This window comes from Rhamphochromis sp. 'chilingali', assembly GCF_963969265.1.
Source record: "Rhamphochromis sp. 'chilingali' genome assembly, chromosome: 17".
Lineage (NCBI taxonomy): Eukaryota > Metazoa > Chordata > Actinopteri > Cichliformes > Cichlidae > Rhamphochromis > Rhamphochromis sp. 'chilingali'.
The window spans coordinates 19,754,563-19,779,170 of NC_137944.1; the positions used below are offsets into that span (position 1 = coordinate 19,754,563).

Genomic DNA, 24,608 nt, shown 5'->3' on the forward strand with positions numbered 1-24,608 from the left:
CATTAAGAAAAATAAACAGCTAACAGAATAAAATACAAATAGAAACTAGGAAACTGATTTACTGCACAGGATGTTGCAGGCTGCAGAGATGACACACTTCACCCCTGTTGTTAAAAAACAACAACAACAACAATAACAACAACACCCAGCATCATTACTGATGCATGCAAAAAAATAATAATAATGAAGAAATACGAGGAAGTCACATAAAAAAAAATTCAATATTGATCGTCTCTGCAGTGTTGCAGTATTCTGCTTTGTGCACGATCCTACTGATAAAAAACATAAAACAACAGGGCAGGAAGGAAAAATGAGAGAGCGGGGACATGTAATAACATTCACCGCCTCTTCTAATGGACAGAACAAAGCACTGCTGTCACACCCACCGCTGAATACCACAGTCAAAGGCTAGATGTCGTTCTCAGTGTTTATTTTTGGAAGGGTTTTGAGGCGCACACGCTCGGTTTCAAGTTGACTCAGTTTAAGAAGCCAATAAACACAGCTGACATTGAAACTTAAGGTTACTAAATGCATCCGTTTTGTGTGTAGATACAGAGAGGAAAGAAAATGTGAGTCTAGCTTTATCTGCTAAAAGTTTTCCAGAGTGGAACCAGCCTGCAGAGAAGAACAAGGTGCGGTTTTGCTGCTTTGGCAGCAGGAACAGGAGAAAGAAATTTTAGGTCAGTGTTTGGATAATTGACAGCTCTCCTAAAATGTTTATACACGGAGAAAGACGACTGGTTATTTGCTAAAAGAAGAGTGCAGCTGTTTAATGACTGCATGCTGATGAGCCACTGACAGGGTCACGTCCATGCAGCGGTGAAAACACTCAAACACATAAAGATGATCTCTACCGGGAATGCTTGCTGGAAGGTAATAAGTAAATCTGCGGTCTCAGGTGAAACGGTAACTAAATGTTAATTAAAAGCGGGTTTCATTGCCCAGAACAGCATTCTTGCTGACTCAGAGTGGGCCTCTGGGAAGCAACAAGAGAGGAAGTGTGATCGATCAGCAATGTGTCAGCCACACTGGCCTAGAGACCAGTCAGGGTAGGGAAACGTGTATGTCCTGACAGGTTGGTGAGTGTTTGCTGGAGGCTGCTCCCTGTTACCAGGTGAAAGTGGTCACAGTGAGGGTGGAGCGCCAAAAAGTTCCTTGTGAGCTCTTTGGTCCCTAGCAGATTGACACGGTCGCCAAGGGTTTGCATTGAAGACACCAAGTGATCGGCAAAGACTCGCCATTTACTCTCTGAGCTTTAGTAAAAAAGTGTGAAACGAACTGGAAACGGAGAACGTTCACCTTAAAACTTTTAAAGCTATGCCTCAGCAAAAGATGCAGCTTTTACTTTGAAGGTGAGTGTTCACAGTTTCTGGTTTGCGTCACACCTTTTCAAAGTTCACTGAAGCTCAGTGACTAGTTTGCAAGCATTTGCAGTCTTTCTTGCACACCGTCTACTCCTGACTGAAGCGATTGTGGGGAGGATTTCGTTCCAGCGTGGTATTCCTTCTTATGACCAATTTCATGCTGGCAGCAACTTCACCAGTGACAGGTGGTCTCTAGGACGGCGTGACCAGGACTTTAGCAATCTACTTCAGTCATTTCCCTAAAATGGATCCAGCACTGGGTCGAATGTACACAATTCTGATAAAAAAAAACTTTTACTGATCAGATCTGAGGAGCAGTTTTCACAAACATAAAACAGGTGAAGCTTTATTTAAAAGACATTTCGTGACTTTTCATTGGAAAAAGAAGAAAAGAAGTTAAATATAAATGCAACGACAGGTTTACGTTGTAGAGAGGCTCTTTAATGCCAGCATCTTCTTGTCAGTAGTTTCGCTGTGAATAAACGACACTTTAAAATTTATGTGAAAGTAATTAAAAGCGTATTTACTTCACAGGGGAAAAGAAAAGAGCGATGTGAGCAGAGAACAGGAGCGCGCTAACAAAGGAAGAGCCTCAGCCTCCATTAGCTGATATCTAATTTATTACCCTTTCGGCTGTTGAATATGATGTCATTACAGCCTCCACATAAATCAAGAAAAGGAGCTGCACGCACAAATGCCACTTTTACCCCTGACCCCCCCCATCTCCCCCAACCAGCCACCCAACATCACCATTAGAAAAACCCACTTCCTGGTCACCTTGGGAGGCCATCATGTGACTGTAGATATTATATCCACGGTAACAACGACAGACAGTAATTGCTGGGCGCTTTGTCAATCTTGAAATATGAAAGAGTAAATCCCAGGAAAACACATTAGGAAGACTCATAATTAAGATGTGATGGATGAGATGACGAGGACGAAGCTGAGAGAGCGGGAAAAGGGAATTTCCCAAATCGCATTTGTCATTAGTGGCCTTATCAAACTTAGTTTCCATCCAAGTGCTTATTATGGCTGTAATTAAACACACGGGGAGAGCATGCATGCACGCGTGTGTGTGTGTGTTAGAGAGAGGCCCGTTAAAACACATGATACATGTGACACAGGAGACAGGGTGGGATGGTTAATGGATCGGTAAGTGAATTCTGAGAAATGAACTTTATACCCTGGCATGTTTGTGTGCGTCTCTGTGCGCTTTAATATTCTTACTTCACTTTATTTGTAATAAAACATCTTCTCATATCCGATCCCTGGAGCTTCCTAAAGGGAACATTATCTTGGATGTATAGCTTCATCAACAGAAAACTAGAGAGGAGGTAAAGGGCTTGTTTACTAATGCAGATTACATGAAATGGATCCATGTAATTTTATCTTGCTGCTGGCTATTCATAAATGGAAAATGAGTTTACACTATAGATGCTGTTAATGCTGCTAAACCTTTAGAGACTGATAAGGGTTTTTTTTTGTTTTGTTTTTTTAAAATGACCTGAACAAAGGCCGCGGACGCTTTAACCGATGCTTCTGTTCAAGCAGCGTTACCAAATCGAATTACCTCTCTTCACTTTACAGCTGCCCCCGAGCTCTTTTACTCTAAAAATGCAAATATGTCACTGTTCATGGACAACCCTCCCACAAGATGATTTCACATTTACATACACTCAATACACAAACCCAATCAGCCAATCACATGACAGCAACTCAACATACTGATGCCAATGAGATCTGCTGAAGTTCAACCAGAGCATCAGGATGAGGAGGAAAAGTGATTTAAGTGATTTTGGCTGGTATTTATTTTAGAAACTAAATAAGAGTGTACATCACTGTCCACTGACAACAGACCCATGAGATTATAAAGACACTTACAGTATCACACTTTATTTTAAAGGCAGCAGAGTAATTATAAACCTGCATGCTGCTTTTTGTTTTTCTTACCCCTTCCTGCCCTCAGCTCTAAATTTAAATGCATGCGGTAGTGCTAAAGAAAATAAAGTTTTCATTAAAAATAGAAAGACAGCACAAAAGATAACACAACTGTGGCTGTGTATAAATTTTTATAAACATAAATAAATAAGCTGCTGTAACTTTCTAAATTATAAAATCTAATTATTTTGGTCTGTATGTTTTTAAAATACTAACAATGTTTTTAAAAATGTAAAATGTCAAACAGACTGTGTGCAATCACATATTGGAAAATCTGTAAGGACAATACAATAAAGCAAGTGAAATATGCACCTTTCTGCGCTCTCACTGGAGCTGGAGTCTTCAAGCTGCAGACCAATAAGGTGCAACGCCAAACCAACAGGAGGATCAGGCCGGTCTCAAAATACACACAGTCCACAATCTGAAGACTCGCTTTAGTTTTTGTTGTGTTTTGATGCAGTTTACACACCTAACAGCTTGGTTAGGTTAAGAAGAATTTCATATTCTTTCAACACCGAACAAGTCAGCGAGAGCGACTCTGACGGAAAGGCTTGAGGGCAGAATTTTCCCCATATGTGCCCACTCCCACACAGACCTAAGGCAAGGTTTTATCCTATCTTTTTTCTTTTAATTATTCACCTTATATTATTAGATGAGCTTAGACTGGTTAATGGGCTGAAGAGAACATAAAGCAAAAACAGAAAAGAAGTTGATTCGGGCTATTCGCCGTCTCACAAAGACCTGCAGATCACTGCCCGACTGCAGGGAAAATCATGAACATATGTTGGAAATGACAGATTAGAAACTAAAGAAGTTAAAATTAGAAGTAGGGATAAGACTGTGTTAACCCTCTGTGGAAATGGAGGCACAAATAAAACAACAGCTCCCTCTTCAGGGGACTGTGATGAGCTTGGATGAAGATGTGGCGGTTTGCCAGTGTGTGTGTGTGTGTGTGTGTGTGTGTGTGTGTGTGTGTGTGTGTGTGTGTGTGTGTGTGTAACAAGTGGTGAAACTTGTACTTCCACAGCCAGATGTGCCTACTCTTTTTAAGGCAGTGAATACAACAAAACAAAGGGCCTCCATGAGAACAAATGAGACAGGAAGCGGGGTCACGTTCTTCTTCTTTTTTTTCATGTGTAAAGTCAGGTCGCCACCATAGAGGGGGGACGTGGAGGGTTTGGTTTCAAACAAAACACCGGGCAGGAGGAGAAGGGGGGGGGGGGGGGGGGGGGGGGGGGGGAGACAATAACAGGGGGCTCATGTTACCGTGGCCACCGTGGTTTGACAGGTAGATGGAAGACAAAGAAATGGAGGCCTGTCTTTGTTTTTCATCACATTTTTTAAATTTTAAATGAAAGAAAATACGTGGAAGGTGGAAAATATATAAACATCTTACGAACGGGTTAAGTTTGCTGTTTTATCTCAGTATTTAAGGTAAACGCCGCCATGTGAGTCCAACAGACTTTCCCTTTATTCCACTGGATAGTTACAGGGAGTTCATACGCCAAATATACCAAATAAAAGCTCAAACGCTCCTGATCACTCGTTATCCCAGAATTTGACCACGCACACTCAATTCAACAATCCTCCTTTTTACAGTTAATGAGAAAAAAAACCTCTGGTCAGAGTGAATAACAAGATCCCGTCAGAGACACAGACTCTTTAAAATCTCTAATCTTTGTTTTCTCTTTCTCCACACTCCCTTTTTCTTTTCCTCCCAAATGCCTTCAAACTAACTGGGCCAAGGTCAGTCTGTGCACACACACACACACACACACACACACACACACACACACACACACACACACACACACACACACACACACACACACACACACACACACACACACACACACACACACACACACACACACACACACACACACACACCCATATACACAAACATGCACAAATGCCTGGTAGCTTTACTTTATATATCACCCCAAAACTATCAGTCATTTTTAATGAAGGCAGCTGAAAGGTGTGGTGGGTTACAGGAATTCCCCTGAAACACAGGCCAGCGCTGCCAAGCACACTCGCCGCCCCCCCGACTCCTACACTCTTCCGTCTCCTCGCCTTCCCTTCGCCCCTGCTGGACTCTGTCTCTCTCACTTTTCACTCCTGCACTTTGAGCTTCTCTGACTTTCTTTTGCCGTGGATCACAGTGGGAGCGAAGTTAAAAGTGTGTGTGTGTTTTATGCACGCGTTCGCTTTGGATCCTCTTCTTTGATGCCACGTGGCGTGTGGTGGTCTCCTCCTTTATAACAAGCACTGGACTATGAAGACTATTTCCTCTTCAATGCACTCTTATAAATCAGAGAGCTCCTCCTCTGTTATCTGCTTATCTGATTTTCTCCCCGCTCTCCAACACACACAAACTGCCAAAAGGCATCTGCGAATGACACGGAGCTAACATGTATGAAGGACACAGCTTTTGATTGGCAGGTGTGTATGAAGGGAGACGCTCAGGAATTTCTTTGACATGCTTGTGTGCATCGCTCAGAGATGTTTCTGATAGCGGTTCTTTGTTGGTAAACACGCATAAACAAAACAAAACAAAAAAACACTGTATTTCCATAAAAGCTGAGACGCAGCGGGGTCAGACTAAAGCAGAGCATCGCCTATTCAATTTCCTGAAGCACACTTGGGCCCGGGCTATTCACAAGGTGGGCATAATTGTGTCTGTGGGGCTAGTACACATCCTGCCAACAGCTGCGAGACAGTGTTTACCTCTTTGCAAAGTCAAACGTGGCTCGTAAGCAGCATCAGTTTTTATGGCTGCAAAAGGAATTCAACAGCACATAGAGAGCGTGTCCAAAATAAATAATCTCCCTTTAGTGTTGTCCGTTTGCTTATTTATAGACTTGGAGCATGAGGTATACTGGCAGTTAGGTTTATGCATTTTTGGATGCTGGCACGACTTAGCTTTAATTGCAAGCCTTGACCTAAATGCTGCTTTCAAGTTTCACAGTCATTTCAGTGCACAGCCACCTGTTTGCAGTAGCTCATGTGAAATGCTCGCCTTTAACCGTTTTGCGCATACTTTGCGACACCCAGAAACTCTCGTCTGAAGCCCGCGGACAACAAGAGCTGATATGTTGTTTCCAAGACTTTATGTCTTTAGTTGGGACTTCAGCAGTGAATTCACCATCAGCTTGACATCGTGACGTGTATAATAATCCACTTCTTTACCTTTAAAAACATTAGAGTTGCTCTCACCATCTATTCAGGTCAGTGTCCATGTAGACCAGCAACGGCCGGCCAACTTGGCTTCGTGTTGTGAGCAGAAAGCGTTGCACTTTATTTGCGCTTCACAATTCGACTGGAGTATTTTGTCTTCAGTCAGTAAAACAGGTGACTTACTGCAACTGTAAACCAGGCATGCGGCACATCTAAAGTAAACACTGCAAATGCAGCAGAACCTGTGAAACGATATATTAAAATGGCTGAAGTTGAAAGTGTGTAAAGTAAAGCAAGTATTTATCTTTAATCTGTAATTTGAATGTTTTTGATACATGGCTGCCCGTTTACTACTGCAAATACATCTGAGGTAAACGTTATTAAAGCTGATTCTGCTTCTTTATTGATTTAATACTTTATTCCATCACATAATCACAAGTATTTGGAACTTATTCACTTGCAATTTAGAGATTAATGTGATTAGTTCAAATACAAATTTTAATTATTTCGTTTTACATTTTCCGACTTAATAGATTAAACGACTGATGAAGAAAACAATCACATTTTTTCACAGTGAAAATATCCATCAGTGGCAGCTGTAGCTTGTCTAATGATGTGTGGATTCATATCTTCTTCTTTAAAAAAAGAAAAAATTCTGATCAATGTCTCTAAAGCCAGTTTGAGATCAACAGATGGTCTGAAGCGATGCGGACGCTGTGCATCAAGATAAAGTTGTTAAAGCGGTCAGTCTACATTTCTGCCCTCACCTACACCCTGGAGGATTAGGCAGTGGCTCAAAGAATGCGATCGCAGATTCAACTGGCAGAAATGAGCTTTTTCTAAATGGTATTTTGGCTACTCTTCCGAATCGAAAGGAACCAGTCGAGGTGGTTTGTGTAGTTTAGAATGAGGCATTTCAGGGATGTCTCAGAGATTATGTCTCTCAGGTGCCCTGGTAACCCCTCGACATCCCCCCAGAGGAGCCACAGGTGGTGGATGGATTTTGACAATCTTTTAATCATTTAAACGCTATTATCAAAGAAAAAGATCCAATTTAATCACGGAAGCGGACGGCATCTGTTTATATATCACTGTAATCTGAGCATGTCTGAGTTTTGGTCTGCCTGTCGGATAAACTGAGGCATGTGACGACCTCAACTCGGCCAACAACCAGTCAAGAATTATGAGCTGTTGCACAGTTTGCTGATATTTCACAGTACACCAACTGATTAATCCCATTAAAGCATTGCCACATTAGTTTATTTCATTTACAATAATGTTTCTGAGCTGCACATCTGTTTTGGGAGCGACACAAACACACACATAAACAAGCCATATAATCAAAGGACCTAGTCATCTTTCTAGCCATAACAACATATGCACTGGCCTCGCAGCCAGCTTCTTGAAATAGGAGCCGTGGGCATCCTTCCTTTCACGCAGACTCTGCTTCAGTCCTCAGAGCTGAAGTGCCAAACCTCCATCTGATTCACTGTAACGCGGGTTTCATGGTGAACTTCAGTCCAGATCCTTGGGGCCCTCTTCTTAGAAATGTCAAGATGCCCACATTTAGTGTGGAAACATCACAATGGAAAAATGGAAAAAGCAGATGGTGTTAAATTACAAGCTGCCTTCTTTCTAGATTTGGAGAGGAGAGACCTTGACTGAACCCATGAGACTACACGCAAACGAATAACAATGCCACGCTTAGTCATGATTGTTGTAATCTCGCATGGACGTGGCATTTCTGACACAACATCGCGGTTCTCTGGTTGATAAACGAAATAACTGTAGTAAATACAGAGTTCTAATCCGTCTCCTATTTTTATAAATGAAGCTTAAGATCGAGTTAAAACTTCACAGCTGTTTTTTTTTCTTTTTTGAATGGCACTGGCCTGAATCGAATTTGACAAACTACACACTAATTGAAAGCACAGCAGCCTCAAAAGTGCAACCCCAACACTGCAGCAACACCTTACCTCTCATATATCTGTGTAATGAGAGCCGACAGTCGTTCCTTTTTAATCATAAAACGGGGAGTTCACGTTAAGGGGTAAAACACACAAAGACGGAACGAGACGACTTCTTCTTCTTCTGATTTGGAAAGTCAAAAAATAAAAAAAAAAATCAGACCCTGAGAAAATTCTCGTGCTGCGAAGCCTCTCGAATTCACTGCCCCTAATGAAGTGAGGCCAAGACATAATTATGAGTGACTGCTGACTTTCAAAGCTTCAAAGATCAAACAAGGAGACGGGACCGTGTTCGAGAAAGTGCTTTACATGATTAATATCAATCAAACCCCGAGAGGCAGAGCAAAGTGTTTCTGGTTTGTGAAAAATCAAATATGTTGAACGAGAGCCTGAAAAATCTGCCCGACCGGGGACCACTAGGGGGACGTAAGGAAGATGGCAGCATAAACCTGCAGCTCCCGGTCAAAACTCGAAAGAGAACCAGAATTCGAATATTTCCACCGCTAAACCGTGTAATAAATGCCATGGAAGGTGGAAGAAGGTCAAAAAGACAAGGAAACATTAAGGATTTTGTGAAACAAGTGGAGCTGGTAAGAGGGGGCAACGCAGACATGTCCGAGAACAGCGTGCAAGGCGAGCAGATGGAAGGAGATGTAGCTAGCCACCCTCACGCAGACTTCCAGGACATCATTAAGGAAATTCACTCACTTAAAGCAGAGTTTAAAACCGAGTTTGCCACGTTTAAGAAAGACATCACACAAGAAATGAAGGTCGAATTCGACAGCTTCAAGAAAGACATTAATACAAAGCTGGCAGAAACTGCGAACGAGCTAGCTAGCCATGAGACCAGACTCGAAGAAGCTGAGAAAAGACTGGAAGAGATGGAAAGGTGGAATTTGGCCGCAAAAGACGCTCTAATCCAGTCGCTTCAGCAACAACGGTATATTCAGACGAAACTGGCTGACTTGGAAGGCCGTAGCCGACGGAACAACATTCGCATTTTTGGCCTACAAGAGGGCTCTGAAGGAAACTCTGTGCTGCAGTGTGTGGAGGACTTGTTGAGAGCTGAGCTTTCGCTCCCGCCGGATTCTGCTCTAAATATTCAGCGGGCGCACAGAGCTCTGGTGCCAAAACCCGGACCAGAAAAACCTCCGCGATCGGTGGTGGTTAATTTTCTTCAGTTCTCAACCAAGGAGATGGTGCTGAAGGCAGCGTGGAAGAAAAAGGTTGTACATCAGGATAAGCAGCTTTTCTTTGATCACGACTACGCTGCCGACGTGGTTCAAAAGAGGAAGGAATACGCTGGAATTAAGAAAGCCTTAAAAGAGAGAGGAATTCGCTTCCAGACGCCTCTGACCAGAATCAGGATCCACTGGGAGAGCGGCGCCAGGACATATGACAGTGGCCGGGCGGCGGCGGAGAGCTAACTGACTGCCCCCATCAGTCATGAAGAAATATCTAGAGCAATTTCCAGTCTGAAAGCTAATAAATCACCGGGGGCCGATGGGTTCCCCTCAGAGTGGTACAAGAACTTTAAGGAGGAGTTGATACCAATGCTTCAATCATCATTCAATCATACCCTTGCGGAGGGTGTAACACCTCCCTCATGGAGAGAGGCGATTATCTCAGTAATCCCTAAAGAGGGAAAAGACACCGAATATTGTAACAACTACAGACCCATATCGGTTCTTAATGTGGACTACAAAATATACACATCTATAATCGCTAAGCGATATGGAGCAATTATGACAGACTTAATTAATGAAGACCAAACTGGCTTTATCTCAGGACGTAAAACTCAAGATAGTATAAGAAGGACCCTCCAAATAGTTAACTCGATACAAACAAAAAAGGGCAGTGCGGCCCTAGTAAGCCTGGATGCAGAGAAGGCTTTCGACAGTGTAGATTGGAACTTCCTATATGCCGTGCTTGAAAGGTTTGGTTTTAATGACGGTGCTGTGATGTGTATCAAATCTATTTACCAATCTCCTACAGCTCGAATTAGAATCAATGGCAGCCTAACGGAGCAAATCTCTCTCGAGAGGGGTACCCGTCAGGGTTGTTGCCTCTCACCTCTTCTCTTCACTCTATATATTGAACCCCTGGCACAGGCCATCCGACAAATTGAGGAGGTGAGAGGAATAAGTATTAAAGGGGAAGACCACATCATCAGCTTATTTGCAGATGATATCATACTCTACCTAGAAAATCCAAACCAAACTTTAATTCCAATGTTTAATGTAATTAATATCTTTGCTGAACATTCGGGGTACAAAATTAATGTGACCGAAACTCAGATACTGGCTTTCAACTATTTGCCATCTGAAGAGGTTAAAAATAAGTTTAGACTGAACTGGACTGCAAAACAAATGAAATACTTGGGTGTAACCGTGACTAAACAATTGAGTGACCTTTTTAAAACAAATTATGATAGGCTGACCACTCAGATTAAACACGATCTAAACCGATGGTCAACTCTTACACTAGACTTTAGTGCAAGAATCACAACAATAAAAATGAGTGTCCTCCCACGGTTATTGTACCTTTTCCAATCTCTGCCAGTTAAGATCCCAGTGGAAAAATTCAAGGACTGGGATAGGCTCATCTCTAGATTTGTATGGAATGGTAAAAGGCCTAGAATAAAATACACAACATTACAACTATCTAGGAAGCAAGGTGGTGTGGGACTCCCTAATCTAAAAGATTACTATCATGCGGCCCAAACCAGACCGGCGATAAAGTGGTGTGATCAGAACTTTAATGCTAAATGGAAAGATATTGAAATAAAAGTACGGGATGTCCCAGTCCAGACTTTTCTTGGAAATGAGCAACTTAAGAAAACCTTACAGCATTTCCTTGATCCTATAACATCCCACACTCTAGAGATATGGTTTGGCCTAGTTAAACAAAGTAAGTTGGAAAGGGAGGTTAAGATGTTAAACTGGGCTGCCTATGTTGTTGGTGATATACTAAGTGCTCACGACCCAGGATTCAGGAAGTGGGAACAAAAAGGAATAACAGCGATTTGTACAGTAATGAAAGATGGCCATTTGATGAGTTTCCAAGATTTAAAAGATCGGTATAGTCTAGAGAAAACCGATTTTTACCGGTACCTGCAACTCAGAGACTACTTTTCAAAGGAAATACGAAGTTCGCGTACGTCTTATGGCATCCTGAATTGTATAATTAAATCATACAGGGGCCTCCAATTCAAGGAGATTTCTGTACTATATAAAAATCTAAGAGAGAACACGGCAACATCAACTGAATACATAAAAAAAGAAATGGGAGCAGGAAATAAAAACTGATATCTCAACTGAGGAATGGTTAGATATGTGTGAAACCCAGAACACAACGACTAACTCAAGATGCTGGAGAGAATTTGGGTGGAAACACCTTACTCGATTCTTTATTACACCAAAAATCAAAAGTAAACAGACTCAAGACAGTTTGCCATGCTGGAGAAGATGTGGTAACGTGGAAGCACATCATACGCACGTGTTTTGGGAGTGCCTGAAACTGCATAATTTTTGGAAGAACGTGAGTCTTGTAATAGGCAATATCTTGGGCTACCAATTACCACACAATTTTAAAACTGTATATCTTGGGAATATTAGAGAGTATGTTCTGTACGACGACTTGTATTTGACAAAAATCCTATTGATAGCTGCAAAGAAAGCTATAACAAGAAACTGGTACAAACTGGATCCGCCTTCATCAAAAGACTGGTTAAATATTGTTGGAGAAATCTATGCAATGGAAAAAATGACTTACATTCTCAGATTAAAGGAAGATATTTTCGTTGCTAAGTGGGAGAAGTGGACATTGTATGGCACCAAGGAAAATTAATGAACGAACAAAACATTTAAGGTCTATGACTCTGTATATCTATTGATGCATGCCTGTATAAAAGTACATATATAAGCTGGAGTATGTATGCTGCTGAGCAAAGGCAGGCATGCATACGGTAGTTGATTAGAATTGGCACCCACACCTTTTGTTCGCTTTAGTTCTGTTTTGTTTTGACTGTGTGCTTGCATGGTTATTTCTCCTGTAATGCAAAACATGTCTATGTTTAAACTGTGACAAAACTATCAATAAAAATTACAGTGTCAAAAAAAAAAAAAAAATCTGCCCGACCACGCCAACACCATCATCTCCTTAAGCCCAGAAAATCCTGCACACAATCTAAAGTAAACAGTGCAGAGAATGGCTCACTGGATGTAGAGGGCTGGTCACGTATAGATTAGTGAAGATGATGAAACCATTAAGACTCAACGATAATATTGCTGAGAGCCACAAAGCGTCTAATCATTGGCTTTCGGTGGCAGCTAATTAGTTGATTACACATTAGCATGTTTTAGTTGTCAGCCTCTCTCTCTCTCTGTCCTCCAAACACGCAAAGTCAAACACACAAAGCAAAGCGGGCATGCTTACACATGACAATCTGTGCAGATGGAGACGGACACGCACCGTTTGCTAGGTTTTAAACAACAAAAGCAGCACTCAGAGACACTTTTCTCATAGCTACAGCTCTCCCCTAAGTGAAAAACAGGGCGTGGCATTAGCTGGGCAAGTAGCCAAAGCCCTGTGTGTGTCTGTGTGTGTTGCTTCCATGTGCACCCAGCCAGTCACAACTGTACAGTGTAACTATTTGCAGATCAACAGAGGAAGTTGCACGCCTTTGTCCTTCTCTGCCTCTAATGTACCGAGAGCAGATGTGGCATGTTTTCACGTGGCGATTCGGCCTCTTTCTCGGGCAGTATCCCCTCAGAGTGCACTTCGTTACAGGTACACAATGCCAGCTCTTCTGTGGCTCGATCTCAGTCTTTGTTGGAGTACAGCTGATCTTTAGTATCACAGAAAACACGGCCTCTTACTACACACTACACCGCTGGGACAGAGAGTGTGCACACAAAGACGAGAAGAAATTAGATCACAGATGTAAACAGGCACACACGTGTGTGTGTGTGTGTGTGTGTGTGTGTGTGTGTGTGTGTGTGTGTGTGTGTGTGTGTGTGTGTGTGTGTGTGTGTGTGTGTGTGTGTGTGTGTGCGCGCGTGTGCGGACAGGGTTAAAACAATTATTTGCACTTAGATATATGAGTTTGCTTGACAAACGAGCAGATAAATGTGGCTTAAGAAGCCCTCAAGCTTCAATTTTCATTCTGACAGCTGAAATTATAATGATTTTAACATCATCTGGACCAAACAGTCTTTGAGCTGCAGATCACTCACAGCCACTCACAGAGTCAGTGAAGCTGAAAACCTGCTTATTAAAATATCCGAAAGACATTCATATGCTACTCGTCATTGTTGACTCATAATCCCCCCCCCCCAAAAAAAAAAACCCTCCTCAGTGTCAGATCAATTTCTGGCATGACGGCCGCAAATGTTAAGCAGCAGCTGTCTTTCATGATTTTTATGTATTACCGTTAAAGAGGCAAGTCTCCTTTTCTCGGAAATCACCAGACTCTTACAACCGAGCTTAAATAAGAAAAACATTATAACTGCTGCCTGCAACAGCCAACAAGTCGGGAAAATCAGAGACATCACCATTAGAAACGATAATAAAAAGTTTAAATGTTGCTTTAGGTCTTGGAAAAAAGTGGAGACACGCAGTATCGGCGCAAACTAGTGATAAGCAGCAGCTTGTGTTGAGTAAATTGAGTGCCTGCTTGAAAAATTAGCCAAGCTCCAGAAAATTTGTCAGTATTCCTTATCGCTTTCCTTCTCCTCTCGCTTTTCTATTAAAATGAGGAACTCCAGGAACAGCAGCCATCCAGAACAGCTTTGTTTATGACCCACCGGCAGACTGTTTTTGTGAGACAGGATTAGGTTTGAACTCGAATGTAAATATGTAGTGACAAAGGCGAGTCAGGGGTGGTTAAGTGCACGAAAGAATGTTTTTTTTCTCTTTTGAGGTAGTGTGTGCCTGTGTTTATAGAATGAAAGTGCTGCAGGGTCAAGAAATGCGCCTTTCTTATCCCTGTATATGTGTGGTATATGGTATATGAGTGTGTATGTGTGTATGCATGTGTCAGTTTGATGTATATAAGCTCTGATTCGTTCATATTTCATATCCACAGAGACGGTTAATCCGTGAGCAACTGAAATGAGTGCAAGTGATCATCCGCTCTCCCTGCTGCCCTTTTGACTTTTAATATGCCTTTTGACTGGCACGCACACACACTTCAGGAGTGCGCCCTAGATTTACAATTTGCAATGGCGATTCTATTTAGATCCTAGCATATAGGATATGTACCAGCCTCTGAGTGAAGCCTATACACACACATACACAATACAGCGCATGCACACCTTCATCACTAACAAAAGGTTTCTATTATCTAATATTATGGTAGCAGCTGTTTTGTTTGACTGGAAGTAAAAAGACACTTAATGGCTAATAAATAAGAGTTTCTAAGCTGCTGCATTAACCCGGCATCACAGTATAACATGAAATAGTCACAAAAAAGTGATCCGTGTGTTCACGTTTATGGACATGAGAGCTCACTTTTTTATGACAGTCAGTGAGACTTTCTCAGTAATATATCGAAATAGCAAGTCTAATTGTGCCTGCAGCGTGCATTTTGTCCAGAATAAGCAAGGATGTCTCACCATGGCAACCATGAAAACAGAAAAGAAGTGGTAACAGTTGAATTTTTACCAAAGCATGGTATTTTTTTTTCCCTAAACCTAACTGAGAAGCTTTTTATATCCCAGCCACTTATGAAGATGTTCCATGAAAGTGAATAATATACACTCACCAGCTTCTTTATTATGCACACTTCACTAGTATCAAGTTGGAACACCTTTTGCCTTCCGACTGCTTTAACTCTTTGTTGCACAAATTCAACAAGGTGCTAGGAGCAGTCATCGGATACCTTGCTTCATATTAGGGCTGCCACGATTTGTCGACTAGTCACGATTACGTCGACTATCAAAATCGTCGACGACTGATTTAATAGTCGACGTGTCGTTTGAAGCTTTGTAAGATCGCAAAAGACGCAGGAATAATAGCAGGATTTAAGAGTGTAATAACGGACTGAAACAGAAGATGGCAGCACTGCATGTACAAGGATTCCAGCTGCCGTTAAACCCCGAAGAAGAAGAAGTAGCTGTGTCCCAGAATTCATAGCGCGGCCCAGCTTAGTTTCCAACAATGGCGGTAGCTAGTTAGTTTTAATATTACTCTTATTATTCTTTCTGGGTCACAAAATAAACGTTTAACATATTTTCAGGCGAGAATGTAGCTGTGTAAACCTCAAATATCGGCTCAGTTTTCGGAGACGTCTGTTACCCACTAGCTCGATAGCTAGCCGGGGGCTAGGTCACTAGCGCCGTGAGAACACCGGACTCCCGGCAAATTGTTTTCAAACCCACCGCCGTCTTTCGCGACTCAGGTTAAATATATATGAGTCACTTAGATAAATTAAAAATGTTGTTGTTTGGCTTTTTTTTTTTTTTTTTTTTTAGTATTTTATTTGTTCCTGAGTAAATCGGTTTGGCTGAGATTAAAGTTATAGTTTTTACACAGCTGAATAAACGTCAAGCAGACAGCTGATTATCAGAAGTGTGAGATGCTGGAGAATATACCCCGGTGTCCTGTTATATTTTAGATAGCAAGGAGTTTATTAAACTTTACCGAAACAATCTGCAAATTTCATTAAAATTGAATAAACTATCATCTTGTCTTTATTTTTAGTTAGCACCTTAAAAGCTTAAAGCTGCAAGCTAATGATAGTTATATAAGCTGTAGTTTTACGTCCAGTGGATGATGATCTGATTAGTCGACTAATCACAAAAATAATCGGTGACTAGTCGACTATCAAAATAATCGTTTGTGGCAGCCCTACTTCATATTGACACGAGAGCATCACACAGTTGCACAGACTTGTCAGCTGTACATCCATGATGGGAATCTCGTGTTCCACCACAACCCAAACATACTCTACTGGACTAAAATCTGGTGATTGTGGAGGCCATTTGACTACAGTGAACTCATTGTCGTTTTCGAGAAACCAGCTTGAAATGATTCGAGCTTTGTGACACGGTGTGTTATTATGCTGGAAGCAGATGGGTACACTGTGGTCATGAAGGGATGGACACAGTCAGCAAAAATACTCAGGTAGGCTGTGGGATTTAAACACTGTTGATTTGGTACTAAGGAAAAGTGTGCCAAAAAAAATCCCCCCACGCCCTTACACCACCACCACCAGTCTGAACTGGTAAATGACCACCAGTGGTGGTAAAAATGTAGCAACAGATAAATATAAGCCTATGCTTGCTAACAGGAGTGTCACCCAGGGTGGTCTTCTTCTGCCGTAGATCATCTGCTTTAGTCTTTATGCATCCAGAGATGCTCTTCTGCATACCTTGGCAGTCACTGATGGTTATTTGACTTCCTCTCAGCTCAAAGCAGTCTGGTCATTCTCTTGTGACATCAACACTGCATTTTCGTCCAGACAACTGGTGATCACTGGATATAGAGTTAGAGATATGGGAAAATCCCAGTGGGTCAGCAGTTCCTGAAATACACAGAGCAGCCTGTCTGGCACTAACGATCATTTCACGTTCAAAGCCACTTAATCACTATCATCAATTTGAACTTTAGTATGTTGCCTTAATCGTGTCTACATACTTAACCGCACTTAATTGCTGCCATGTGATTTGCTGATTAAATATTTGTCTTAATGAGCAGTTCAACAGGGGTAACTAACAAAGTGGCCAGTGAGCGTATGCAACAAACGGCATGATTACTCATGATTACTGATGGCTCTCTAAGAACTGTTGTTTCTGCATTCTAACAAAGGATTAGATCATTTTTGTCCTGTCTGCTCTAATTTATTGTTTTGGTCAGCGTGTTAATGAATGTCGCACACCAGTGGGGGATCCAGCGATTGTTTTGACCAGGGGTCCCCAGTCCCAGTCCACGAGGGCCGGTGTCCCTGCAGGTTTTAGATGTGTCCTTGATCCATCCCAGCTGATTTAAATGGATAAATTACCGTCTCAATTGTCTTGAAGTTCTCCAGAAGCCTGGTAATGAACTAATCATGTGATTCAGGTGTGTTGACCCAGGGTGAGATCTAAAACCTGCAGGGACACCAGCCCTCGTGGACTGGGATTGGGGACCCCTGGTTTGAAATTCAGCAGGTTGTCTTGACCAAGTCCACATGCCTCAGATACACTGAGTTGCTGCCATATGACTGGCTGATTAGATAACTGTGCTAGCGAGCAGATGAGCGGGTGGACCTATGGATGTAAATGTACAGTTATGCTTTTTATACTGTAGAATCTGCAGGCATGAATTGTTCAGTTAAGATTCATGAACTACTGTTTTTTTGCATTTATTGGCTTTTTTCTGGGGGGGGGGGGGGGGGGGGGTATCGACTTAAATCTTGACGTACTGAACTGCTCCCTCGTGACAATGCTATCAGTGCATCTCTGTGTGCTTTCTTCAGAGCTGAATCTACACTTGAATCAAATAAGCACCCTGACAAACACGCGGCTGAATAACAAGAACAACAAAAGCACTCTGTCTCCTCTTTTTTAGGCAAAACAAGAAGAATACACAAAACACACATCAGCAACTCTGGAAAGCTGTGATCTGAATGTGTTTGCAAGTTGAACTTTTGCACCCAGAAACCATGACAATCCGTTGTCAGCCGACTGCACACAAACATTATCAGGATTACCAACCATGTGAAGCGCGAGGAGACTGTGAGGTATCATTGTACAGTGTTTCATCTTTTCCTGTCTACAGATTTTCAGCTAAAAACCAACCACATGGAGCATCCTGATATCAAGGGGTTTCAGACAGTGGCAGGTGATCCTTAGTTAAAAGTCACTACTTTATCGATCTGTCTCTACTTTAACCTGTATTATAGAATAAACACATTTCCCATTTCCAAAAGAACAATTAGGGAAAAATAAGAAAGCATAAACCTTTGACAAAAAATCAAAAATTATAAAGAGAAACCCTCTTATTCAAAAAACAAAAGATTGTAATATTTCTAACAATACAAAGATAACAAGGGATGTAAAAGATGAAGGAAGAAAGAAAGGTAAAGAGGTGGGACATGGGATAAGCAATCTTAGCAAATACACACACACACACACACACACACACACACACACACACACACACACACACACACACACACACACACACACACACACACACACACACACACACACACACACACACACACACACACACACACGGAGAGTGATGGGCTTTCCCTGAATAGATGTTGCTGAATGCCGTAATGAGCAGAGCGAATACAAGTGGATCTCACTGCTCCGAGCTATTCATTTGGTTTCTTCGTGTGTTCATGTGACAACATATGTGTGTGTGCATAAGAGTGTATGAATAAATGTGTTCTGAGAGATGTTTATGTTTTTGCGCCGCAGTATGTGCATCTGAACACAGGGCAGCCGTGTGACTGTATGTGACGCAGTAGAGAAAGAGTTTCCACCTCATTCTCCTTCCCAACATGTTTTTTTTTTTTTTAATTTTAAAAGCAAATTATTTAAATTATGTTTGCAAATTAATAAAATCCTTTTTTTTTTTACTATTATCTGTTAAATAAAGGCAACCTGTCAAATATTAAAACAGACATTTAATTCATGATTATTATTATTACTTTTTTTTTTTTTTTTTTTAATAGACGATCATTTTGACTTTGCTGCAGGGGCAAGCTTACCACTGTGTTGCATCACCTCCTTTAACAACACTCTGTAAGCATCTGGGCACTAAGGAGACCAGCTGCTGTAGTTTTAGCGCTGAAATGCTTCCCTATTCATGCTTGCTGTAGGATTTCACCTGCTTTACACTTTGGAGCCTCCTTTGTTGTAATTTTTATTTCCGTAATGTGCTAAATGCTTTCGACAGGTGACAGGTCTGAACATGCTGTTGCAATAAGTGCCGAATGTGGTTTGGCTCCTTTCTGAGATCAGCAGCATGTCAAACTCTAAAACCTCTATTATACAATTAATAATCTGATGCCTGTAGGCTGCAACAGACACCGATCAGAGATGCTGGATTTGAAAACTGTATTCTGATAACATCACATCTCCCTGTTAAACTGTGAAATGTGACGAGAATAGTTTACAAAAAGAATTTCAGAACACTTGAGCTCACCTTAAAGGATTCTCATTTAAGATGAAATGAGTGTTTTTTGTGTGTGTTTGAGCCCATGCAGTGATTTCCACTGGAGAATCAGGTCTGTTTTTAATGCAAGGCCACCTGAGGAGCATCTCGACCATTCAGCGCTGGTTTTTAAGTCGTGTTCCTTCTGTAAAAATTTCTTTGAGAGATTCTTTTTAAAGATATTATGAATTGAAAGTAATAAAATTCCTGAAGTTGTGAAAGTAATTTCATGTTTAGAAACATTATTCTCCAACTGCTGCAATAAACACCCTAGCAGTCTTTGACAGAGCGGTCAACTCCTGCCAATCTTAACCTCTGAAAGGCTCTTCGGGATGTTTTTCAAAACTGAATGTTATCATTTAATAACTTTTTTTTGTTTGTTTATAGGCCATTAAAAGCTACAGATACCATAACTATTGCTAAAAAATGATGCAGGAATGCTTTTATGCACAAAATGTAGGCCATAGAAAGAATCTTTTAGTCAGTACAAACGCAATACTGGACAACACAACTTCTATAGAGGCTTCAAGGCAAAAGTGCAGAGCAGCAGCTTCCATGCTTCGCTGATTGCTACGCATGCTTAGGCACAGTTCTGAGAGCTGGTCATCATTTTGGCATCAGTTAGAGCCCAAACAACAGCAAGACTTATAAGTGTCTTACCGTGATTGCAACTCAGTTACAACAGAGTTAGCTGGCATCCAAGCTTTTACAAAGACGGCCCGTTTCCTGTCCATTTGCTTTATTAAAACTATTAATATTGGAAAAAGGCAAGTACTACCCAAGTCCAATCTGATATCAAACTTCCTGTTTCCTTTAAGCACTGAGTATATTTACTCCTGCAGCTACCTCTCACCTCATCAGTGTTTGCGTTAGCGTTGAGTGTTGAGAGCAGTGGTGATTATGGGGGTCGTAAGAGCAGCTGGTATTAGCTCAAAGTGTTCTTTCTCTCCACCTGCCCTCTGGACACCTGCCACTAAGTCGCATAAACCACGGACACATGGAAAAACAAGAAATCCACACGAGCACCCTTTTATCACTGCCGAGCTCGATTATAAACACCTTGGCTGTAACCAGAGCAGATGCAGACAGGCACATGCCCACACTTTCATACGTACACCTCTAGCGCTTCAGCTCCCCAGAGAGCAATACACACATCGGAGAAAGGAGCCTCTTGCTGAAGGTGCTCGTAAAACCTCTGGAGATTGAGTTGATGGAGAGCATTAAAACAGGCCTATCAGCTGGTTCAATCACTTCACCCAGCCTCCAGGCAGGACAAAGGATCTGCCCGCCACTTCAACATCTACCTAAAAGCCTTTTACTTTTACCCCCCCCCCCCCCATCCCCTTCTCATTCTTTCTCTCTAGCTCTTCCTTCCCGAATTTATTTGCTAATTGTGCAACATTTAACCTTTTGTAAAGGATAAGTTGACTGCACGGCTTCAGTATTTAAAGAGCTCCTTGCCCACTGGTAAAGGAAAACAGACACAAAAAAAGAAAAGAAAAGAGAGAGAAAAAAATCACTCATTGGCAGCGAGACAATCAATGCAGGATGCAAGCACGTTTGGATGACCTTTCCGTTCCATCTTTCTTTGGTGCAGAAAAAGAAAAAGAGAGAAAAAAAAGGGACAGAGAGAAGCGAAGGGTGTGTCTTTGGGGAAAAGTCTGCATTAGGCGAGCATCACCTCTGATTAATTTACTCCTGTGTGGTGAGTGTGTGACACCGCCCAAGAGGAGACAGCTGCGACGAAAATAAAAAAAAATGAAAACACAAAGCAAAAGAGGGAGCGAGGGAGCTCGAATAAGAGAGAGAGCCCACCCCTTCCTTCTTACTTCCCAACATGTCAACAAGTCCACACAAAGACCCCGCCATTATCCAATATAGATCTATACAGATACATGCGCACATTAGTAAGAAAAACCTCTCTCCAGTCGGCACTTCTGCTTATTTTGTTCCCACACAAAAATAAAAGTATAACATGAGAACTGCTTTGTATGTTTGCAGCGTAATTCTATTTTCTACTACAAAAGTAGAAAATAGAATTTTAATCAATTATTTCATGACAAAACAGTCCTGAACTGTCCTGGCTTTTATGTTCAATTGTCTCTGGCACCTTTATAAGAACACAGTTACTTTTACTCCGGCTGTACCATTTGACGAGTTGGGGTAGCCTAAACACAGCCCAAGAAAGCAATTCTCTTAAACTGTTAGCGGTTGGATGGGGAATACAAAGCAGCAATATTTGAAAGTATCGGCAGTAAAATTAAATAAATAAATAAAAATAACTCCATTGTCTAAAATAAAAACTCTAAGAAAGAGTACCCCAGCGAATTGGTCCACTTTTAAAGCAGAGGGGGGGACGGATGGTTCACAAGAAATCCCGCTTTTACGTAGGTTACTGCAGATGCACAACATCGGAATATTTGCAGAAAACAAGAATCTGTAAGTCCCACAAACAAAGAGAAATGCTCCACATCCCTGCTGCATTATTAATAACTGTGTCGGATATCTGCATTCTTCAAAGCACAGCCCGCGTCGCGCCATGTAGAATGAATTCACCCGATGAGAGGATTTATTAAATCGCATCCGAATGCAAGTGTGGCAGAAATGACAATAAAACCGGCAGAAAGGAAAACCTACAGGCTACGTGAATGTGACTGCACTCCCGAGCTGCACTCCCGCACCTGTGTGTATGTCATCATGCCGCTCACGTCCTCAGCGCTAACGCTCTAAGCAGCCGCGAGCGAGGCCACAAATTGATGGACGCTTTCAACCAGCCAACGTGCCAATTGTCACTTAGCATTTGGGTCAACGCTGCGTCCCTTAGCTTACAGTAGTCTGCAATCAAAAGGTAAACAAGGAAAAAAAACAATGTCTCTTTGCTGTCTACCTCTCTCTGATACTGTTATCAGTTTCAGATGGGTGATGGTTCTGATTATTAGTTACTTAACCCTTTCTATAGGGGAGCAACTACAAATGACTGGCATATTTGCATAGCTAATTTGAGGTGTGCATATGTGTGTTTGTCTCCAGTGGACCTCTGTATACATGTTGAGTACACTGCATGTTAATTTATGTGTACATTATTAATTAAAGCTAAAACATTTAAAGTTTGCATGTGAGAACGTCCAAACGAACAGCGGGTAGCTCTAAAATTCGTGGACACATTTGAAATTTTGAAAACGCTCCAGGTTGCCAGAATTCGACACGGCTCCTTGTCGTCGAACGCTCGGACAAACAACGTGTATCCGCCTCTGTGTGTTCCGTACGCTGCTGTAATTCTGCCACGCTGCCTCTTCTAGAGCTCAGCAGCAGGAGAACATCTCTCTTGTCAGTCAGAGGAAAAATACAGTCACATACACACACACACAAAGCAGGCAGAAAAGAGAGAGAAGACAAAGGAAGAGAGGGAGGGCTGGACTGTGGGAGGGTGGGAGAGACACGGATCATGGGGGAGCGAAGAGGGGGAAAGAGCGGAAAAGCAGAGATGGAGAAAGTAAGACAGAATATCTGCGGTGAGGGAGGTAAAAGCAGGAGGGGAAGAAAGAGATGGAAAGCTCATGCAGTGATCTGGGCAAGTGGGACAGTGGAAGAGAGATGAATGTAATAAAAAAAAAACAAAGGGACACGATTGGCCAGCAAGAGTACAAAGTGTACTGTAAGTGGGAAAAACAGGAGGGAGGTTAAAGGAGTAAGGGGAGCAACAGTTTTCTCTTTGTTTTAGTGAAGATCAGTGAGACATCATCTCCACACAGCAGGATACATTCAACCCAGAAAACACATTCACCTCTGAGTTAATCCAATATATAAAACCAGCTGTCAAGTCTGATTTAGCACCAGTACAACTTTATCCAGGTTAGTGAAGGCCGTGGCTTTGACTGGCAATGCAATAAGTTGTTACTGGAAGAAGGCGTGTGCGTGGCTTATGCGTAAGTTGATTTGAAGTTAAAGCGGTCACCAACACTCCCCACAAAGACCATACTGCAGGGAAGCACCCGTGTTTACACTGATATCAATGAGGGGTCGTGAATTATTCATGCTATATGGAGTACGGCTACACAACATGGTTTATGTGCATGTTTGCAGACCTAAGCTGGAGAAAATGCTTTGGTGTGACTGTCTAATGTGTTATGTTTCCCTCCATCAAGGCTGGAGGAGCGAAAATAAGAGAGGGTGCTTTAAAAGAGAGACCAAGAGAAGGGGAGAGAGAAACCCCTGGTAAACACATCCATTTTCGGCTCATAGTGAGACAGTGCTGCCAAAGCTGCTACGATACACGCACACAAGTACACACTCAGGCATACATGCAAAAACACACGCACAACATCTGCAGCTCTGCAGCTCTCTGGTTTGGCAGAACATTGGAGTCCCACCCGACCCCAAACCCATAAAGTGATTGCACACACACACACACACACACACACACACACACACACACACACACACACACACTCAGACTATCCCGCTCACATGGGAGTCAAGTCGAGCATGTGGAACCCAAATCAAAACAATAACAACCTCGCCTGCAGAGCTGGTAGTCCACGTGACCGAAGCCACGGGCTCCCATTGTTTACAGGGGGACATGATACAGAAAGCATGTGGGAGGGAGGGTAATGAATCTATAGTTGGGGGAAACAGTCGCATCGCTGATATTAAGAACGCGCCGTCGGTGGGGCTGATGTTTGTCTATGAAAACAGGAGATGGTGCGAACAATCTTTCCAAATAGGGGGGCTGAGGGGGCAACTGTACCAGCTGCCTTCTGAATTCCAGCACCACCCTGAAAGTGTACACCCCACACCCCGCACAAAGATACTCCTATAATCTACCTCAAAGCAAGACGTGCCACTGCTGGCTGTTTAATTACTTACAAGCTGTTTTGTACAGCTACGAGCGACAACCTGAAGAAGAGCAGCGCTGTAAGAAAAAAATTAAAAAATTAAAAATTAACCTTTTACCTTCAGGGGTTGTGTGTCTGTGAGTCTACAGTAAGCATGTCTGCTGGCCTGCAGG

General features: G+C 42.1%; 1 protein-coding gene across 2 annotated transcripts in view; it reads right to left on the reverse strand.

Annotated features, from left to right (window-relative positions):
- The window catches only part of znf704 (zinc finger protein 704), a 71,458-nt gene that overhangs the window by 20,909 nt on the left and 25,941 nt on the right, over positions 1–24,608 (reverse strand). The gene's annotated exons all lie outside the window — the stretch shown is intronic.